The sequence below is a fragment of the Artibeus jamaicensis genome, unplaced genomic scaffold (genome assembly GCF_021234435.1).
Source record: "Artibeus jamaicensis isolate MK-2021 breed Jamaican fruit bat unplaced genomic scaffold, CSHL_Jam_final contig_1284, whole genome shotgun sequence".
NCBI classification, from domain to species: Eukaryota; Metazoa; Chordata; class Mammalia; order Chiroptera; family Phyllostomidae; genus Artibeus; species Artibeus jamaicensis.
Window position 1 is genome coordinate 975,797 of NW_026521249.1, and position 18,155 is coordinate 993,951.

The 18,155-nt window shown below is 41.7% G+C and overlaps 1 protein-coding gene across 4 annotated transcripts in view; it reads right to left on the reverse strand.

Moving 5' to 3' along the window:
- Positions 1–18,155, reverse strand: part of NCKAP5 (NCK associated protein 5) — a 995,643-nt gene that overhangs the window by 562,134 nt on the left and 415,354 nt on the right. Inside the window, exon 1 of one of the 4 annotated variants that reach the window (XM_053666801.1) lies at positions 14,576–14,957. The exons of the other annotated variants lie outside the window; for them this stretch is intronic. The gene's annotated coding sequence lies outside the window, so the exon portion shown is untranslated. Of the gene's footprint in view, positions 1–14,575; positions 14,958–18,155 lie in introns of those variants that run through there. 4 annotated transcript variants of the gene reach the window in all.

An 18,155-nucleotide genomic window follows, 5' to 3' on the forward strand; every position in this document is an offset into this window, starting at 1 on the left:
TGGGCCAGCTTTTGCTTAATACTAGTTAAAGAACAACACAGTCACAGTCCCTGTGTATGCAGCTGACCATCTGACCCCAAATCAGTAAACAGCCAATGTTACGAGAGTTACAAAGGAGGCATATGATGCCTTCTATGGAATATTTGCATGTTCTGCCCCCTGCCCCCGGCCCACAACAATTCATATGTTCAACTGCTAGCCCCCAGTGGGAAGGTATGTGGAAGTGGCACCTTTTGGAGGCAATGAAGACATGGGTGTGGTGTTCTCATGAATGGATTTAGCACCCTTATAATAAGAGACACGAGAGACAACCCAGAGAGAAGTCAGCAGTCTGCAAGCCAGGCAGAGATATCTCGACAGACATGGAAATGGCTGGCACCTTCATTTTGGACTTTCAGTGTCCAGAACTAAGAGAGGTAAATGTCCATTTTTCAAACCACCAGTCTGGTGTTTGTCATGGCAGCCAGAGCTGACTACAATAACACCCATGGAAGCACTTGAGAGGGGGCAGAGGCCTGAGACCTAATCTGTGGAGGCAGAGGCTTAAGCTGTTACCAGGGGGATGAGGAGACAGGTTTAACCTAGAGAAAGGACACAGGTGGCCAATAGTGTGCTTTGCAAGCAGAGAACGAGGTTGTGCAAGAAAGAAGTCAGAGGAGAAGGCAGGCCCAATCAGGCCCAACTCCTTGGCCACAGCAAAACATTTGTTTGTTCATATGTTTGTTTGTTTTGTTTCAGTCTAAGGGGAGACGTTTTGAATAGAGAAATGACAGAATATCTGAAAACATCAGCTATCACAGCAGGGAATGATATCACACTGGAGACCACAGCAGGGAATGGGGTCCCCAGCACAATGTAAAACACTGGATTTGTGCTTTGAGGTTCTGATGAAATGTGCAAATGTTTGCTAGGCAGAGTACATACTATTCCACCACTATGTGATGAACCTTTATTAGAAATGACTCTTCTTTCACTGAGCAGTGTCCCAATGAGGAGGGCCAGTGGGGGGAACATGCGCTGCTTCAATCAGAATGAAGGACATGTGCTGCCAGCATGGCCCCTAGGAGGCCAAGCCCCATGGAACCTTGGCCTGCTGTCAGGCCAGCTGCTGAGCAGCCCAGGCCCCAAGCAAGTGGGGACAGGCAGGGCGTGATGACCCACTTCACATTTCACTCCTAGGGGAAAGCCTAGATGGCTGAGCTCTCGGTTTCCCCCTCAGGGGATCCACCACGGGGTGGACACGATGTTTTCCTTGGCTGAGTTCAGAGTCTCTGAGCAGAGATGAATCTGGGCACATGGCACATGAACGGGGTGCTAAGAGACTGTGCCAGACATGCCTCCTGAGACCTCAAAGGCAGGCAGAGGACGAGGCCATCTGCTTCTTAGTCAGCCTCTGCCCTCCTGGGCATCTCACTGTCTGCTAATTCTTCAGTGGAAAAGAGGCCACACTAAAAACAAATTTTCTCAGCTTCATTTTTATTAGCCTTGAAAGCAAGTATCTGCTGCAAGTCTCAGTCAGAGCAGTGGAAGAGAAAGCAGACAAATGTATGTATTTTGACCAAGACCCCATAACTGCCACTGAGCTTCCTCAAGAACAGGTCAGACCTTCCCGGTACAGGTCAGGCCTCGCATGTGTGCTCTGGTCCTCACCTGGTGACTGTGCCAGGCGCAGGGGTTGCAAGGGAGACAATAACACTAAACACAGTACATAACACAGTGAAGATGTAAAACAGATACAAAATTATTCTTTATTACTATGCAAGGCACTATGCCTAACTTTAACCTAAAGCAGAAGTTTGCTACCCAGTAAGATTTTAGATGTAAAGTTTAGAAAATGCAAATAAAATCAGTGTATATAAAGAAACAGGAACTCTCAATATTTCTTTTTAAAGAGCTTATTCCTTCTAATAGCACTGAAGACCAGCTATAAAATGCATATCTCTGCCCCATGAATAACCAACCCCATTTGGTGAATTTGAGTGGTTCTCAGAAACGGAATTCTTAGACCCTGAAACTATAAGGAAGTCTCCTCATGTTTGGCCTTGGCCATAACCCACTAAAACATTATTTTAATTTCTTTAGGAAAAAATTATTTCACAGACCTTGAGTTCAAAACTGGAACTGCAGAATGTAGAAGGAAGGAAGGTAGGGGCAGCGAGTTAATCTTGTCCTTCTAATACCTGGTGTCATTATTCAGAGGATGATGACAGTCTAATCCCCACATCTGATTAAACGAACTACAGAACTCGAGCTTGGTGTTTAGACATGTTTATTAGCAGTAAGGGAAGAGTCCCTAGCCCTAAAGCTATAAAAGTGCTTTTTTCAATAGGACTTTAAAATAAAGAAATCGATGCATCTGCTCGCTTGGGTTTTGATATAACCATGCCTAGAAGTGGATGAAAAGAAAAAGAAATTCTTTAAGCTTCCATTTTCACCACAGGGTTCTGTTCCAGCCACAGTCCAAAAGACACACAAAACACAGGCTCCCAACATCACTACTCACACATGTCTTGTCATTGGCTAAAGCTGGGCCCCTCCCAGCACTGCCAGATGTCACCAGATCAGAACGCCAGAGATCTGTGAGCATGACTTGCTGCCATGAGCCACTCACTTTTAAGCTCCAAGGATACATTTCTTCAGCCCTGACATTAATTGAGGCAAAGATGCACTAACATTTCCCTATGTCCTTGTGGGAACGGGCTCAGCCAGAGTCAGGGTGCCCGGAAGCAATACCAAATGTGAATGGAGAAAGCTTCTCTTTCCATGCCAGCCAAAAACAGGGGCTAGAAGATGCCCAAAGTCCTGGTGCATGATGTCTACTAGATTAAATTTAGGACTGACATGCTGCTAGATGAATTCATCCCAATACCCAGAATAATCTTCTGACGCAACCCTTTACAAGAGCAAGCCCCCCTCCTTCTCAAGAAGGTGGTGAGCTGGGGTGGGTGTGCAGACTGACTTTTGTGGCATGTGAGACCAAGACCTGGCCAGCTGCATTCCTGACAGAGGGGTTCATTCGCATCACCAGCCCTCTTGCAGAATAATCAGGTCTGTGCTTTAGGGTAAAGAGGCCCACATTTGCAAAGGTGCTTCTCTGTGAAGTAAGCAACCATCACAGAAGTCCTGGTGGGCTGCAGGTTAGCAGCCCTCCCCTCTCTCCACTCATGAGGACACAAAGCACACCAACAGCGTGCCATGCATTTCAAAGCATGATCCACACTCAGCTCTGGCCCTGAAAAAACAGATTCCTTAAGAAATACAGGGAAAGAGGAAAAAGAATTACCGTGTCTTGACAACCAACTGCTCTGCCTGACCCCTTGTGATTTGTTTCATTTCACAGTGATAGCAAGCCTGCAAAGTGTTAAGGTGTTTATTATTCTTTCCTATTCCATGGAATAGACAGTATATCCTGCCCTCCCTCAAAAAAAGAAAGCTATAGAACAGTGAAGTTGAAGGGTAAAATTCACCAACTAAAATCGGCAGAATTAGGAAACATTATGACTCCACACCTTATTTCCTTCTTCTCTCTTTTTTTCAACATCTCCACTCATTACACTTCCTTGCCACTCCCAATTGCCCCCCCCCCACTCCATATCATCCCCAGAATGGAACCAAGATGGGGAACCAATGTCTCAGATGCAGAAGCCCTGGATTAGAAGTCTGTTTCTGTGTAATCAAGATCTGTGCCCTTGGAATGGTCATTTAAACTCTTACTTTCAGTTTCTTTATCTGTAAAATGGGGATATAGAATAAATCCATGTGTATTGCAGTGAGAAAAAAGAGGGAAATACAAAACCAAACATTGTGACTTCTATTTCAAAGTAGAAGGAACAATAGATAAATTAAGACTAATACATCAATCTCTTTAACATCATAATAAAAAGTTTTAAATAAACCAAGTTGAAAATATAATCTGATCTAATTTTCAATATGTGACAGTTTCTAGGGAATGATCTTCTTTATGTTAATATATATTATGTATAACACAAGTGTATGTATAACACATGTGTTACACTTATGCAACATTCTCATTTGTTCACTGAATAAAAGGAGAACCTTAACCACTTTTCTTAAATTAATCATAAAAACTGGAACTGTTATTAGGAAGCCAGTTAAAACCTGCATTATAGTTAAGAACCCCATTAGCAAAAGTTATGCCCACAAAATAACTACTGTTGAGTGATTATTGGTTGATTTAGCATATCTTTGTTTCAATCTTCCTAAAATGCTGTCATAGTTGCTTTACTACTATGAATATTAATAATATATTGTTCATGCTTGCTTTTTTATCAAATAATATGTATGAGACCCTGAAAAATACTCTTAAATACATATGTAAAAGTCAAGGTAAATATTCTCAAAAGCATATTCAATTGTGGTTTTTAAAAATAAAGGTAAATAAGAAAATCTTGAGTGTATTGTAATCAGCAAATTAGAAAATGAAGGTGAACATACATGTAGATTACATATCGTTATTTCACATTCAAAGATGATCATTCTACAGTTAATGAACTGGAAGAAAAACATGTTCTGTAGTTTAAAACAAAGCAAATGTTCCTGTTTCAATGTAGCACACTAGAATCCATTCTCTGACACCTGTGCCCAGATAGGCATCTCCTTCTAAGCTGTATCTTCTCTCTCTGAATCCTTCCTCCTCCATGGCTTCTCTCCTAGACTCATGCAGCAACAGAAGGCCATCATCTCACCGCCACTAACCAAACAATGCTGATAGCTGCACACCTAGGCTGGACACATATCTGTCCCATCCTTCCCTGAATAGCCGTCAGTATATAACGGACTCATGGAGCATACACAATCACTAGTCACCAAAGGAAAGATGGAGTTTTGCAATTATATAGTACATTTATCCAACATAGACAGCTAAATGAATAATTCAGGCATTGACATAAACTTCTATAGCCTGAAGTAGTCAACATGCTCAAGGACACTGCTATGTCTACATAGGTAACACAGTTAATTTAACAATAAAACACCAATGGGCAGAGATCTGTCAAGCAAGAAGCACACTGAAGTATAACTCAGGGTTTTCAAGGCCATGGGGAGTGGCAATAAGTAATATATCTGAAGAATCAAAAGGATTAAGATACATTATGGAATTTCAAACCAAAAAGGATAATATTCAGAAATATTTACACTAATGATCACTACTACTTTGAATCATTTGCAAGCTCCCAAATATAAGAACAGAGGTATAAGAGGCATAGAAATAGAAAGAATTAAATAAAAAATGAGTTATTAAACAGCTAAATTCATGTATATTCATAAACATGTAAGAAAACTGGGAAGCTTATTATAATTAACTGATTACTCTGATGAACAATTCTAGATTAAAAGCAGCAAAGATCTTCATTTTATACCACTGGTTTATACTACTGCCTATTTTACAAAGAGGTGTTAAGAACATTTATCAAAAATATAAAATAATCATAGGAAAATAAAAATCATTATTCTGTGTGATCTCGTGAGAAATCGAAAAGCCAGATGCATAATTTCCTGCACCGAGATTAAACAGAATGTGAAGACTGTGAACAGACCTATAGTCCAGTCCTTGGAGACCAAACAGACAAATGATGGGACTCAACATCAGATGCTGAAATCTTAGCATCTCTAGGGATCAATAAACTCAAGGAAGCTGGCAGCAAAATTTGTGTGACTTTTATAATGTGTTCACTGTCGTTTCCAATAAAGTTCCCCATGATGAGGGAAACCAACACAGTGCCCTTGGCCAGACAAAGAACCAGATTCCCAACAGCGGGTGCAGGGTCTCTTCCTTCTCTGTGTTGCAGACACTCCCTTGGCATATGTAGGCCACGTCCCAGTGCAGAGAGCTCCGATTTATGGCAGCGTTACACCTAACAGGTGGCTGGAAATGATGGGGCAATATCTTAGTGCATCTTTATTAAGAAAGCATTTTGACTATAAAGAACCCCCCAAATGGTGTGTGCTTTCAAAGATACCCCTGTCTCAAGTTTGGGGTACACTTGGCATACTTCATTGCTTTTGACTGGCAGTTAGAAGATATAGAAATTCATAAATCTGTAGAGAGTTTGCTACATGAGGCTCCTAATGCAAAAAAAATCCAAAGTTTAGAGCCTTTTTTGAGTCTCCCATCTTGGCAACCCTTTTAAATATGATCATTCAAAAAATTAGGGTTCATCCACCCTAAAAACTCGTGAAATCTATCCTCTCCTTTCCATTCTCAGACCACTCCAATCCAGACCTTTACCATGTCCTGCTGGACCTAGCCAGTCTCCTCCCTCCCTAGATCCCATCATGCATCCCATCATCTTTCACCCACAGAACCTGTGAATCCAAATCAGCAATGGCATCCAATAGCATTTCCCAAAATAGGCACCACAGGACACTACTCTCCCAAGATGCTCCAATAAAAAAAATGCATTCAGTGGTCAGAAATATTTGGGAAGAGTTTGAGAGATTAACAATGCAGATCAGCATAATAAGCCTCTGAGAACCTTTCCAGGAGAGAACTGTTTTAAAAACTTTCTCTCAGCTTTTCTTATTTTTCAATCATGGAAACTTGTTTTGACTAACATACCTACAACAGTCAGGAGAACTAATCTTCCGAGGAGAAAAGTCTTGGGAAATGTTAGCTCAAAAGGATAAAGTCCTGGTTGTTCAGTGTGCGTGAGCTGACCCATATCAATGGGTCCCCACTACCTCCCCATCTTTAGTCCTCATTCCTCTTCCAGGGCTGTTCGAGTACCCACCCCAGGGTCAGAGTGCAACCCTTCCCTGCCTAGATCTTCTCCTCTCTTTCATGTTTAAGTCCAATTGGGGACAGCTCATGTTCTCCTTCCTCTGGGGACATCTTCCAGCCACACTGGCCCTCATGCATCACTTCACCTTCTGACCTGTTACACTGATTTTTTTTTCCTACTTCACCAGCTCCATACTAAGTGTTTTTGGTACCTTATAGGTCTGTGTCCTTTTTTTCCCCCACATGAATTGTAAACTCCATAAAGGCATTTGTACTTTATAACTAATTTTATAACTAACTTATAACTAATTACATTTCATAATGATTTGTTATGAATTCATGAAACCTGAGATAAGGTCTTGTGCAGTGTAAGTGTTAAATAAATGGTATCTTTCCATGAAAATAAAGTGGTTTCTCCAAATGTGTCAGTGTAGGAAGTAGAAGAGGAAGATCACGTTGAAGTGGAATAAAATTGTCAGAAAAATCATAACTCAGCAAAGGGGATGAGGGATTTACACAAAGAAGCACAGGATTCCAAACTTCTATAAAATAATCAGTAGCGCTGAAATGTCTAAGGAGAAACCACAGACATGTGGCCATGTGTACCAAACCCTAAAATAGATTGTCTAGTGCACAAAAGAACCCATTCCCTAACCCAAATGAAGGAAGACATGGTAATTTGCAGGAAGAAAAGTAAAAGGACAGATCTTTTGGTGTGTGTGTTAAATCCCAAGTTCTAATTCTTAATACAGTAAATTCCTAAATATCCTGACTTCTTTTTTTAATTCCTGCCTGCCACACAACAAATATTTATTGAATGCCTACTAGGTTTTGAGCAACAAAAAAGACTGGAAATGTCTTGGGAAATCAAAATAAACTCTGAGAGCAAAACTAAGGTTCCTACCTTCTGAAAGTGTCAGAGAAAAGAAAGAACAATTTAAAATAGTATATTAATGTAATGAGGATGAGATAACCTAAGTAAGTAATACCTAAAATCTGCCAAAAGCAGGAAGTGGGCAAAAGTATGCAGTATCCAATTTGTACATTTCTTTTGCTTATTTCTTTCTTTTAAGACTTAATGACTTTCTGTTGCTAAATGTTTAGTATTAGAATAATGGACACTGGTCCCAGTCATTCTAAATCGAATGCATTTCCTGACACATGATAGGCACTTAATAATCTTAATTAGAGCCAACTAATGAATGAACAGGTAAATGAAATAAGGCAGGACATAGAAACTCTATGTCTGGCTGAAAGTTTCTGGTGCAGTAACTCCTTTAAACTGCAACAGAGTGTTATGGTGAATTGTAAAAACCAATAAAATCCTTCTTGAATTAAACATGTTTCCCATAAAAATATCATTGTGAAAGATTAAAATTCATATGCACAAAATATTTAGGTAGCCTATGTGATTCCCCTTTCATGTTATAGTGGTTCAGACAAAAGATTAAAAGCACCACTCTAGAATGTAAGCATATAGCCCATCTTAAATAATTTCAGTAGGGAAAAAAAAGAGTGACAGCTGAGTTTGGATACATGTCAGTTGGGAGGAGGTAGGGAAATAGGGAAAACTGTACCATAATATTAGAATATCAATGTATTTAGATAAAAAAAGACAAGAAAGGGAAAGGAGGAACAGTCTGGGAGAAGTCAAGCTGATCTGAATTTGCACCAGATGAAACCTGTGTTCCGAACTACAGTGGACTGAGATGTCTATAGGCTGAATTAATCTATGTTGTTTCACAATGCCACACTTACTATTCAACACATGCACACATGCGAGTGTGCATAAAACTTGATATGCATTAGAGAAAATTTCTGTAGCCTAAATCACTCTCATAGAAACAGACACATAAATCAGAAAAGTTATTGATGATAATGTGGTCCTTAGATCGAGGCAGAACCTTTGTGGGAAGCAAGTAAGAAATTATCCCCAGAGAATTTGCAATAAAAATGAACAAATTGGTGCTAAAGGGTAGAGGATAAATTCACTGCTAGCTGGTGAACATAGACCAGTCTTTTCTTTCTCTCATTTCTATAATGATGTACAGAATGTAAGGGATCAAGAGATTGTTGAACCCAAATACAACCAGGGATAATGTAGTATTAAATAAATCACATTCAACATTTGTAAACAATTCATTCTAAGCACAAGCAAAAACCACCTAAGGTAGGCTCACCTGGTAAAGATAACTCATTCCTTTGCAACCCACAGTATTTTGTTAATAACATCACTACAAATCTTAACTTCAACTTATTATATAATATCCCTATCACAGAGAAAATGTCATCTGTCTCACAGGTATGAAGACTGCTGTTTTAATAAAGAATGTGACTCATACATACCAGGGCAGGGTAAGTAACAAATATCTTTATTATAATGGCACTGGTTATTATTATGCTGTTATTATTTCTTATCATGTCAATCCCTCCGTCTTCCAGCTTGAAAGCTGAGGACAAGAATTGTTTTTCATCTCCGCATCCCTTGCAGCCCAGCACAGTGCCTCTCACAGGCATTTGATGAATTTAATGTTAACTAAAGCTTTCTAGGTTTATCTTATAGACAAAACTATTTTCACCTCAAAAAGAAACTGGGTACCACTTCCATCACCCTTGTGGAAGGCAAGGACTCTGAAAGTGGCTGTAATTGCTAACCTATAACTTTCCCACAGTAGTTGTTTTCTGTGGTGTGCTCAGGGACAGTTAAAAGATGAGGTGCATGTGAAAAGGGCAGTCTTACTAGTTCCCAACGAGTATGAAAATAACACTAAGATACCATAGCAGATAGCAAGTACTAATCTTCTTGTGCATTAAGCCCTTGATATATATAGAGAGAGATTTTACTTTTAACAACTTATTAACATATACAATATTTTTTCTATTTTACAAATAAGGGAACTGGTGTTATAGAAATTAATAACTTTGCCCCAAGTCAATAGGAAGTGATAGTATCGGGATTTGGGCTCAGCTCTACAAGACTCCCAAGTTTGAACTATTAATTACTTGCTATGAAACCTGCAGTTTCAGTAACACTTTGAGTTCACAGTCCATTCAGACTCACCAACAGCAGCAAGTGCTGTTACCTATTTTCAGCATCTTCCAGCACAGCACAAAATTATTATTTTCTCTATCTTCCTCCCAGGGGTGTCCAACCTGCAGCCCACAGGCCACAGGTAGCTCTGGATGGCTATGAATGAGGCCCAATGCAACATTATAAATTTACTTAAAACATTATGAGATTTCTCTGTGATTATGTGTCACAATGTATTTAATGTGTGGCCCAAGACAACTGCTTCTTCCAGTGTGGCCCAGAGACACCAACAGTTGGACACGACACATTCACACATGAAAATCTTGGTCCTGGCATGCCCCTTGGAGCACTCTGTAGGTTATGTTCATTTCAAGTAATATGCAACAGCTATGCTCTCTAAGATGACCAACAAATTCACAGGGACTGTTTACTTAATCCATTACCACCTACTATTTGAGAAGTCTAAGCTGAAGGGGACACATGAAAACAGATTTCACTGGGGAAAAGGTGGAAAAGTGTAAATTCAGGAAGTAACTCCAGTTGAAGGCAGCAGCTCTCAGAAGTGATACTGTAGTATTCCACCGCAGCAAGAAAGCCTCTCAACCATTCTCCTCCACTTCTTTAAACTATGCCTACAGGAACCTCAAAGGACAAAACTATCAGAGATCTGAAAGGAACATGTCTATTGGCTAAGCGTTACATGGCACAATTCTGCAGAGAAAGCAAGGAGGCTTGGAGTACAAAGCATGTTCTCTAAAAATTCTCAACAACCATCCATTGAATGAATGCACAAATGATGGAGCCCGAGCTTAGAGAGTCTGAACTTAGAGAGTGGAAAAAACTGACATCCATGAATCAGGTGACATCAGCCATTATCGAAGTACCCACAACTTTTCTCCACTCAAGTCTCTCATGTGAAGCACAAAAATCAGAAAAGTATGTCTAAGGTTGGAATCAAGCGCCCTCTCTCTAAACTTCATTTGAAAACTTCTGGGACCCAGCAGAAGACAATGAAGTGCCCTGTTGGAAGACAGCCCACTGGGTCCAATATAACTCCTCCCCCCAAAATATTTTTTTTATTCTGTGATTTTCATTGACTTTCAATCAACCTAATGATGTAAGTTCAGCTCTGAAGTAAGGTGTTATAATATTTAAGAATGACAATAATACATAGGAATTCCAAATACAGAATACACTCAACCTTCCATTCACAGATTTAACCAATGGCAGATGACAAGTACTCATAAAAGTTACATTGTTGCTGACATATGCTATGTACTGTAATGGCTAAGTACTATGTAGTTAGGCCTACAATGCTTGCATTTATACTGAACAGGTACAGACTTTTCTTCTTGTGTGTACACATCTAGTATAAATGCAAGTATTTATAGCATTTACATTGCATTAGGTGTATCAGTAACCCAGAAATGATTTAAAGTGGTAAACCAAAAGGTCACGAGTTCAATTTCTAGTTAGGGTACATGCCTGGGTGGCAGGCCTGGTCTCTAGTAGGGGGCACGTGAGAGGCAACCACATACTGATGCTTCTCTCCCTTACTCCCTCTCTATTCCCCTCTGTCTTAAAAATTAAATAAAATCTTAAAAAAAAACAAGAGCATTAGCATGATGTCTGAAATATCAACCAAATTTTATAAGTATCAGCTGGCATTTTAGAAATCATTTTTGGAGGAAAGTCATGCAAAATATTCTCAGCTGAAAAGTGAAAAACAGCCCCCCTCCTTGAAGGCGATGAGAAAATGAACAAATCCACATGAGCAAATCTAAATGTGTCTTCTGCACATTTTCCCTACACAGTCATATGCCATATAACGATGTGTGTGTCACTCATAGACCACATACAGGAGAGTGGTCTCGTAAGAGCATAAAGAAGCTGAAAAATTCCTGTCCCCTGGTGACATGGTAACCCAGAACGTCACTGCTGTGTTTGGGGTTGTGCCGGTGCGAACAAACCTGCTGCACCGCCAGCCGTGTGAAGGGACAGCACATATGAGGGCAGGAGCAGGCATCAGTTTTGTGTAAGTGCACTCATTCCACGATGTTCACGCAATGACAGAATCACCTAAGGGCACATTTCGCAAAACACATCCCTGTCATTAAGTGGTGAAAGAATGTAAATAATAACAAAGAGAAGCTTCCATTTGTCCACCTGAGATATCACCAGTTTTCAAAGCAATGGGTGAAAATAATCCAAACCCTGATGGTCTGTGTATGGCTCAGACAAGGTACACAAAGTCATTTTTTATGTTCTACATACAGAAAACTGCTCCATTTATAAAGCAGATGTATATTAGAAATAAATATCTCAAGAATGTCTTATAGCTAGAGAAAGTAACTTCATTGCCTACTCATTCTGAGTAATTTTCTAGTCTCCCAGCAACTCTGTACTAATGTTTCATCCCATTTTAGGCCCTAGCATAAGGCAAGAGTCCAGAACCCTGGAAAGTCCACACCCTGGGTGGACCCAGCAGCCAACCGTTCACTGGGGGACCACAGTCTTAGGATAGACTTTCTTCCCATGATATCTTCCTGGTAATGTGCATATCACATGCATTCCACTTAACTTCTTCAAGCCACAGTCCTGTGCCTAAGTTTCATGAGTGTCTTCTGAACTGTTTATTCTGTGTTTTAAAGCTCCATCAGCTGTGGGGATGATTTGAAAGATTCTTCTTTTCAGTTAAGCAGGATTGATGAGCATTACTGGCCTTTCAATAGAATCCCTGCTATTTAAATTTCCTGTTGCTGGGATTAAAGGAGATAATGCGTACCAAAGTCTTTTGTAAACTGAATCATCCTGATCAAATGTAGTATGCTGTTGTAATATTAACTGTCACAGCAATAACCACAATCCAGTAGTACATAGGCTGTAAAATGTTCATAGCCTTTTGGGCCTTGCCTTTGCTTCATCCCCAACCTACATTTGGTACCCAACACAGCAGAGCTCTCAAAGTTTTGCTGGGATGACTAAATAAATGACTTTAAAACATCATGTGGTTTTTAAATTAATGTCAACTGGCAAAACAGAGCTATGTATGACAATTTAGATAATTAAAAAACTCTGCCAAAAACATGGGGATGCTAAGAAAAAATTACTGTAGGAAAAAAGTTATCTTGAAGATAACTTCTTTAATTATGAAATCTGGCCCTTTGTAGTCACTACTAAGGAGGGAGGAGAGGGGTAAGAGTTGGGGCAGAAATTTCTATTAGCCCAGAAAATTTGTATTAGTTCAGATAGCCTAAAGGAGGAGGCTTCCACCCCTGAAAAAGGAAGGGGCAATGAGTTTAAGGGGGTATAATAGTAATACATAGAAGCAGCAAAGGCTGTGTCAGCACTGAGCATTCCAAGTGCAGGCTGATTCCACAGCCAGGTATTTCTAGGGGTGGAAATGGCAGACTCTCTGGGGAAAGAGAGAAACTGAGGAAGAAGAATTGATATGAAATGAACTATTTTTTGAAAATGCTGTCATAAGCATTTACTGGAATAGTTCTGATCATTAAAGAGTTAGTCCATTTTAAGTGCCTGTGTGTAGGAATGGGTATGTGAGGAGGTGGGGAACAGAAACAAAAAAGAGATGACAGTGTCCAGGAATGGGGCCTCACTTATCTGACTCAACGGAAGCCTGAGAATAGGAAGGGAAACTCTGGAGTGGCTCTGGTTACTCTGGAAAGCAAATGCTGGCACTGAATTTAACCCTAGGTGATGGAGATATCCTAAAGGCTCCTTTTTTACTGAGGGGTGTGGTAGGGCGGGGCCTAGGAGGTAAGGAAGACTGCCAACTACTCTTCAGTCCAAAGGGCTAAAGGGCTCCAGCAGTAGGGAGGGCCCCTGTGCCAACACCCTCTAATCTCCAGAAAATACTGTATTTCTGCCCATCAATCAGCATTAAGCTACTTTGGGGGCTGAGCTTTTTTCTGCAGAGGCAGTTGCCAGTAGCAACAGGGCACAGGATCATAGCTCCTGGGGAGCTGGAATAGCAGCAGCAAGGGAGGGGTGGCCAGAGCTGGAGGACCTGAGCTGTTGGACAGACAGGGACAGGAACCACTGGTGATTGGGGTGGGAGAGGGTAGGTGGCTTTCCTGGCAGGTGGAAGTGGGCACAGGCTGCTGGGGCTAGGCCAGGCAGTGGTCCAGGCCTCTGGTCCCTAAAGGTGGGGTTTCTGGTGGCACAGAAATGTCTACTCCAAGTACAATAGCCACCCTGGGGCTCCTGGAAGCACCTCACTCTGCTAGAGCCAAGGGGCAGGAGAGGTGCTGGTTTTTTTTCAGTCTGGATACTCGAGATCCACCCACTGCCTGCCATCCTTCCACACCCACACCCTTGAGGAGTCTCTGAAGGATGCCAACATGGAATTGTGTTTCCACGTGTGCATGTTTTCATTTGTACTTCCACCACAAAAGGGAGGCCCCGCAGATGCAAAGAAGGGTGCGTGTGTTGTTCTGGGCAAGGATTGCATGGGTCTGGGAAGGTGGATGAAAGCACACATACCCACCCAGCTCCCACCCGCCCTCCAACCTCGGATATCCATCCAGTGGTGCGGGCGTGCAGGAAAGGGCGCCCATAACCTAGCGCCACCTTCCGAACTTCTCCCCCTGCTGCTGGTTAAGGTAGAAAAGAAGGGCAACAGTGAGGGAGGGCGGTAGAGGGCAGAGATGGACTGAGGAACCACGGAGGGAGTAACAGAAGCAGGGAGACAGCAGGGATTACTGGGAGTAAAGGGACCGGGAAAGGCTCAGGCAGCCTTGAGCTGGGGTTGCGCCTAGAAAGGGAGCCGACTGACGTCTCCTTACCTGGCCTGTGCTGGAGCATTTTGCAGTGGGTCAAGGGCTGGGTGGGCGCCGCCCCACTAGGGGCAGAGCCTGCAGTGTTGTCACTTCGGGGACAGCAAGGTGCTGGCCGCAGAGCCCGGAGTTGGCAAACTTGCCATGCCCGGAGCGTGTAGAGGTAGTCTGGGTCACGCTGGCTCCACAGCCAGCCCACAGCTTCGGGTAGCCAGGACACCACGCTCCCTGCTTTCTTCCGCTTTGTGTTCCACTGGTCCCCCCTGCGCCTGCCTCTGGGTGTCTCCACGCCCTCTAGGCAATGGGACGTTTCACTGGCGTTCTGGGAGCCCCACGGGTCTGTGTGCCACTTTCCTCCTGGAGGCGCGTGTTAAACAGCTGCCCAGGAGCGCCTGGCCAGGCTACGCTGGTGCGCTCATACTAAGCAGCTCGGCCCATAGATTCCCACCCCCCCTTCTTCCCCTCCCCGCCTCTCCGCCACAGCACGCCCCCCTCCCGTCACACCCCCCCCCCCCCGCCACACTCAGAAGCTGCTTAGGATCGGGCTGTCAAATACAGCCCATCTGCTGCAATCATAATCAGTCTCAACCGAATGGTTCTGACAAATCTCCGCCTGGAGCCCCAGTTGGGGAAACCGGTGGGTGCAGGGAGGAGGAGAGGGGAGGAGGGGGTGAAGGGGCAAAGTGGCGACAGGGACTGGGTGCTAGGAGAGGGGAGAGGGGGGTATAGAGGCTTCTGTTTTCTGCCCCAACAGAGGAATTGAAAGGGGAAATGGGGATACCAGAGAGGAAACAGTGCTTTCCTTTCCCACTTCCTAATAAGAAAAAACAACCCATCCTGGCGGGCCCCTGGCATACCCAACCCCACCACCACCCCAGACAGCCCATTGCTGTGTCTGAGTGGAACGAATTTCTGCTAATGAATCAAACAAACAGGTCCTGTAATCTTATCATCAGGCTGACCTGGCGGCTGGCACAGATATCCGAATTATTGTAAGTGGCTGGTAAGAGCTGGAGCTAACAGTCCTTCAGAGTGAGAAGTTGGTTCCTAAGGACACTTGGGGATAAAGCTTACGGAAAGAGAACTGGCTTATAAATGGAAATGAAGCGGGGCCTTTGCCTCCTGTTGGCATTCGGGAGACAAAATGAAAATTTGCTTTGGGTAAGAAAATGCTGAACTAGGTTTAGCTTTATTTTCTGGGCACAGGAGAGTAAAGGGGGGAAAACTGGGAGAACTGTAATAATATAATCAATAAAATATACTTCAAAAAAAGAACTCGTATGTTTTTCCATTTTCTCATGAAAATGTTCCTTTTAGAGCAATGCTATTTTATTAGAAAAATTCTAAAACTTATACTTTTAAAGCTAAAATAGTTTATTCTGCAGGTGAAACAGTGTGCTCCTTTCAATTGTACACTTTAACCTATTTTAATACACCACTTTAGTACAACCACACATGTTTCTACTGGTGATAGGCTTATAAAGAGTATGGCAATTTCTTTAAATAATAAAAATAACAGTAGTCCTAGATATACATAAACAAGTCTTAAAACATAAAGAATACAACCACTTAAATCATTCCTGGTTTCATACATTGTTCTCAAGTATTGGGGAATGTTTGGTTACCTTGAATGACACAGTACATATTTGTCAGGGAAATAATTTGTTGGGTAAACAAATCACCAGTTTAAAGTTGCGAAGGGGAAAATTTGTAAGCCATTTATTCAGATAGGTGGATGAGGTACATTCTACTGTAGAAATTAAATAGAGTTTAATTAAAAACTTTTTTCGAATCATTATTTTGCTTAATGCTGTAGCTGAGAAGTGCGACCAAGCCACATTAAGTGCCCACTTATCCAGGCAGGAGCTATGCTTTCCACTTGTTTTACAGCTCGGCGGTGCTTACGGCAGCACTGCAAGCACTCCGTGAATACTGATGATGTGAAGTTTTTCACTTACAGTTGAAGATTAAAATCATACACACCAGTATGATTTGATGGGTGAGGTAAACTGAGGTTCAAGTGTTACTCCCCCCCCGCCCAGGAAGCTCTTAGACGAGCCCCTGACTTAAGCCCTACATAAATACATGTGGTGGTAAGCTTGTGTTAGTTGGGCTTGTGTTTGTGATTGTTATTGTTACTGTTGACATTACCAACCAAAATGGGACGTTAAGTAGGCAGTCAGATAAATATTCAAGTGTTGTGTTCAGGGTACAGTCCAGGTGGAGATGTAAATTCAGGAGGTATGTAACACATAAATGGTTAAATTAAATCCATCAAATGGGGTAGGTCATTAAGGCTGTGAGTATAGTTAGGGGAAAAAAAGGTTTGAGGATTGAATTGTGAAAGGCATTCAAACTGTACAAAGTCAAGAAGCTAAAGATGAACCCTGAGTGGCAGCCAGTAAGAGAAGGCAAACCAGGAGAGTGGGCTCCCCTAGGAACCTAGTAGAGAAGGTAGTTCCAGAAGAAAGGGAATGACTTGCTAGTCATAGTTTCTTGATATGATTGTCTCCATAGAAAACCCAAAAGAACATATAGGAAGCAATGACAGAGTTTATCAGTTATTGGATAAACTGTCTGTTGTCTGTTTACAATATAACACCCAAGGTGTCCCAGCTCTTAGGTAAGGATCAGGCAGAGGATAGGTATTCTGTGTGTACTAATCAAGTAATGAATCATAAAGGTATTAAATGCCTCATTCTACAAACTGTGTTGCAAAGACTAACAACAATAAGCACTGAAAATGATGTACAGCAACTTAAATCCTCTTACATAGATAGTGGAAAAGCTGAATGACCCAGCAAATCTGGAAAACCAATTGGCTATTTCTTGTCAAGTTAAAATGCACTTAAAACACCATCCAGGAACCGCACTCCTGGATATTTACTCAAGAGAAGTAAAAATGTATTCACACCAAGACTTGCAAGTCAGTGTTCACAGCAGTGTTATTCGTGAAATTCCCCACACTGGAATTACCTCAAATTTCCATCAATTTGTAACTAGAAAAACAACCTGTAGTAGATCCACCGATACCATAAAAACTACTGAGCAATAATAAGGAAACCACTATTGATAAATGTAACAACATGCATGAATCTCAAAGGTACTGTGCTAAGTGAAAGAATAACAAACATACTTTGTGATTCGTTTTTGTTCAATTCTGTTTGATTCTAAAAACTCTAGAGACCAGAGCAGGTCAGTTGTCTGGGGCTGGGGACAAAGAGAAGGCACGAAGAAGTACCTGCATGCGGGGAAAAAGCTACACCATGACTGTGGTGGTGGTCACAGACCGTACATCTTTCATCAAAATCATCCAATTGTGTACATAAAAGCTGGTAAATTTTACTGCATATAAATTAAACCTTAATACAAAGATTTTTTTTCAACTACAGAATATTGTTTGGGTTGAAGAATTATAGTGCTTACCCATTTGAGAAAAGGACACTTACCACAGAAATAGTACCAGTTTGTAATCCTCAGTGAAATAAAAGATCCAAATAAGGATTACCAATAGATGCTAAAACCATTAGGTAAGAGATTCATGGGAAATAGAATATTCATACAGTACCAAATATCACCTCCTGATTTT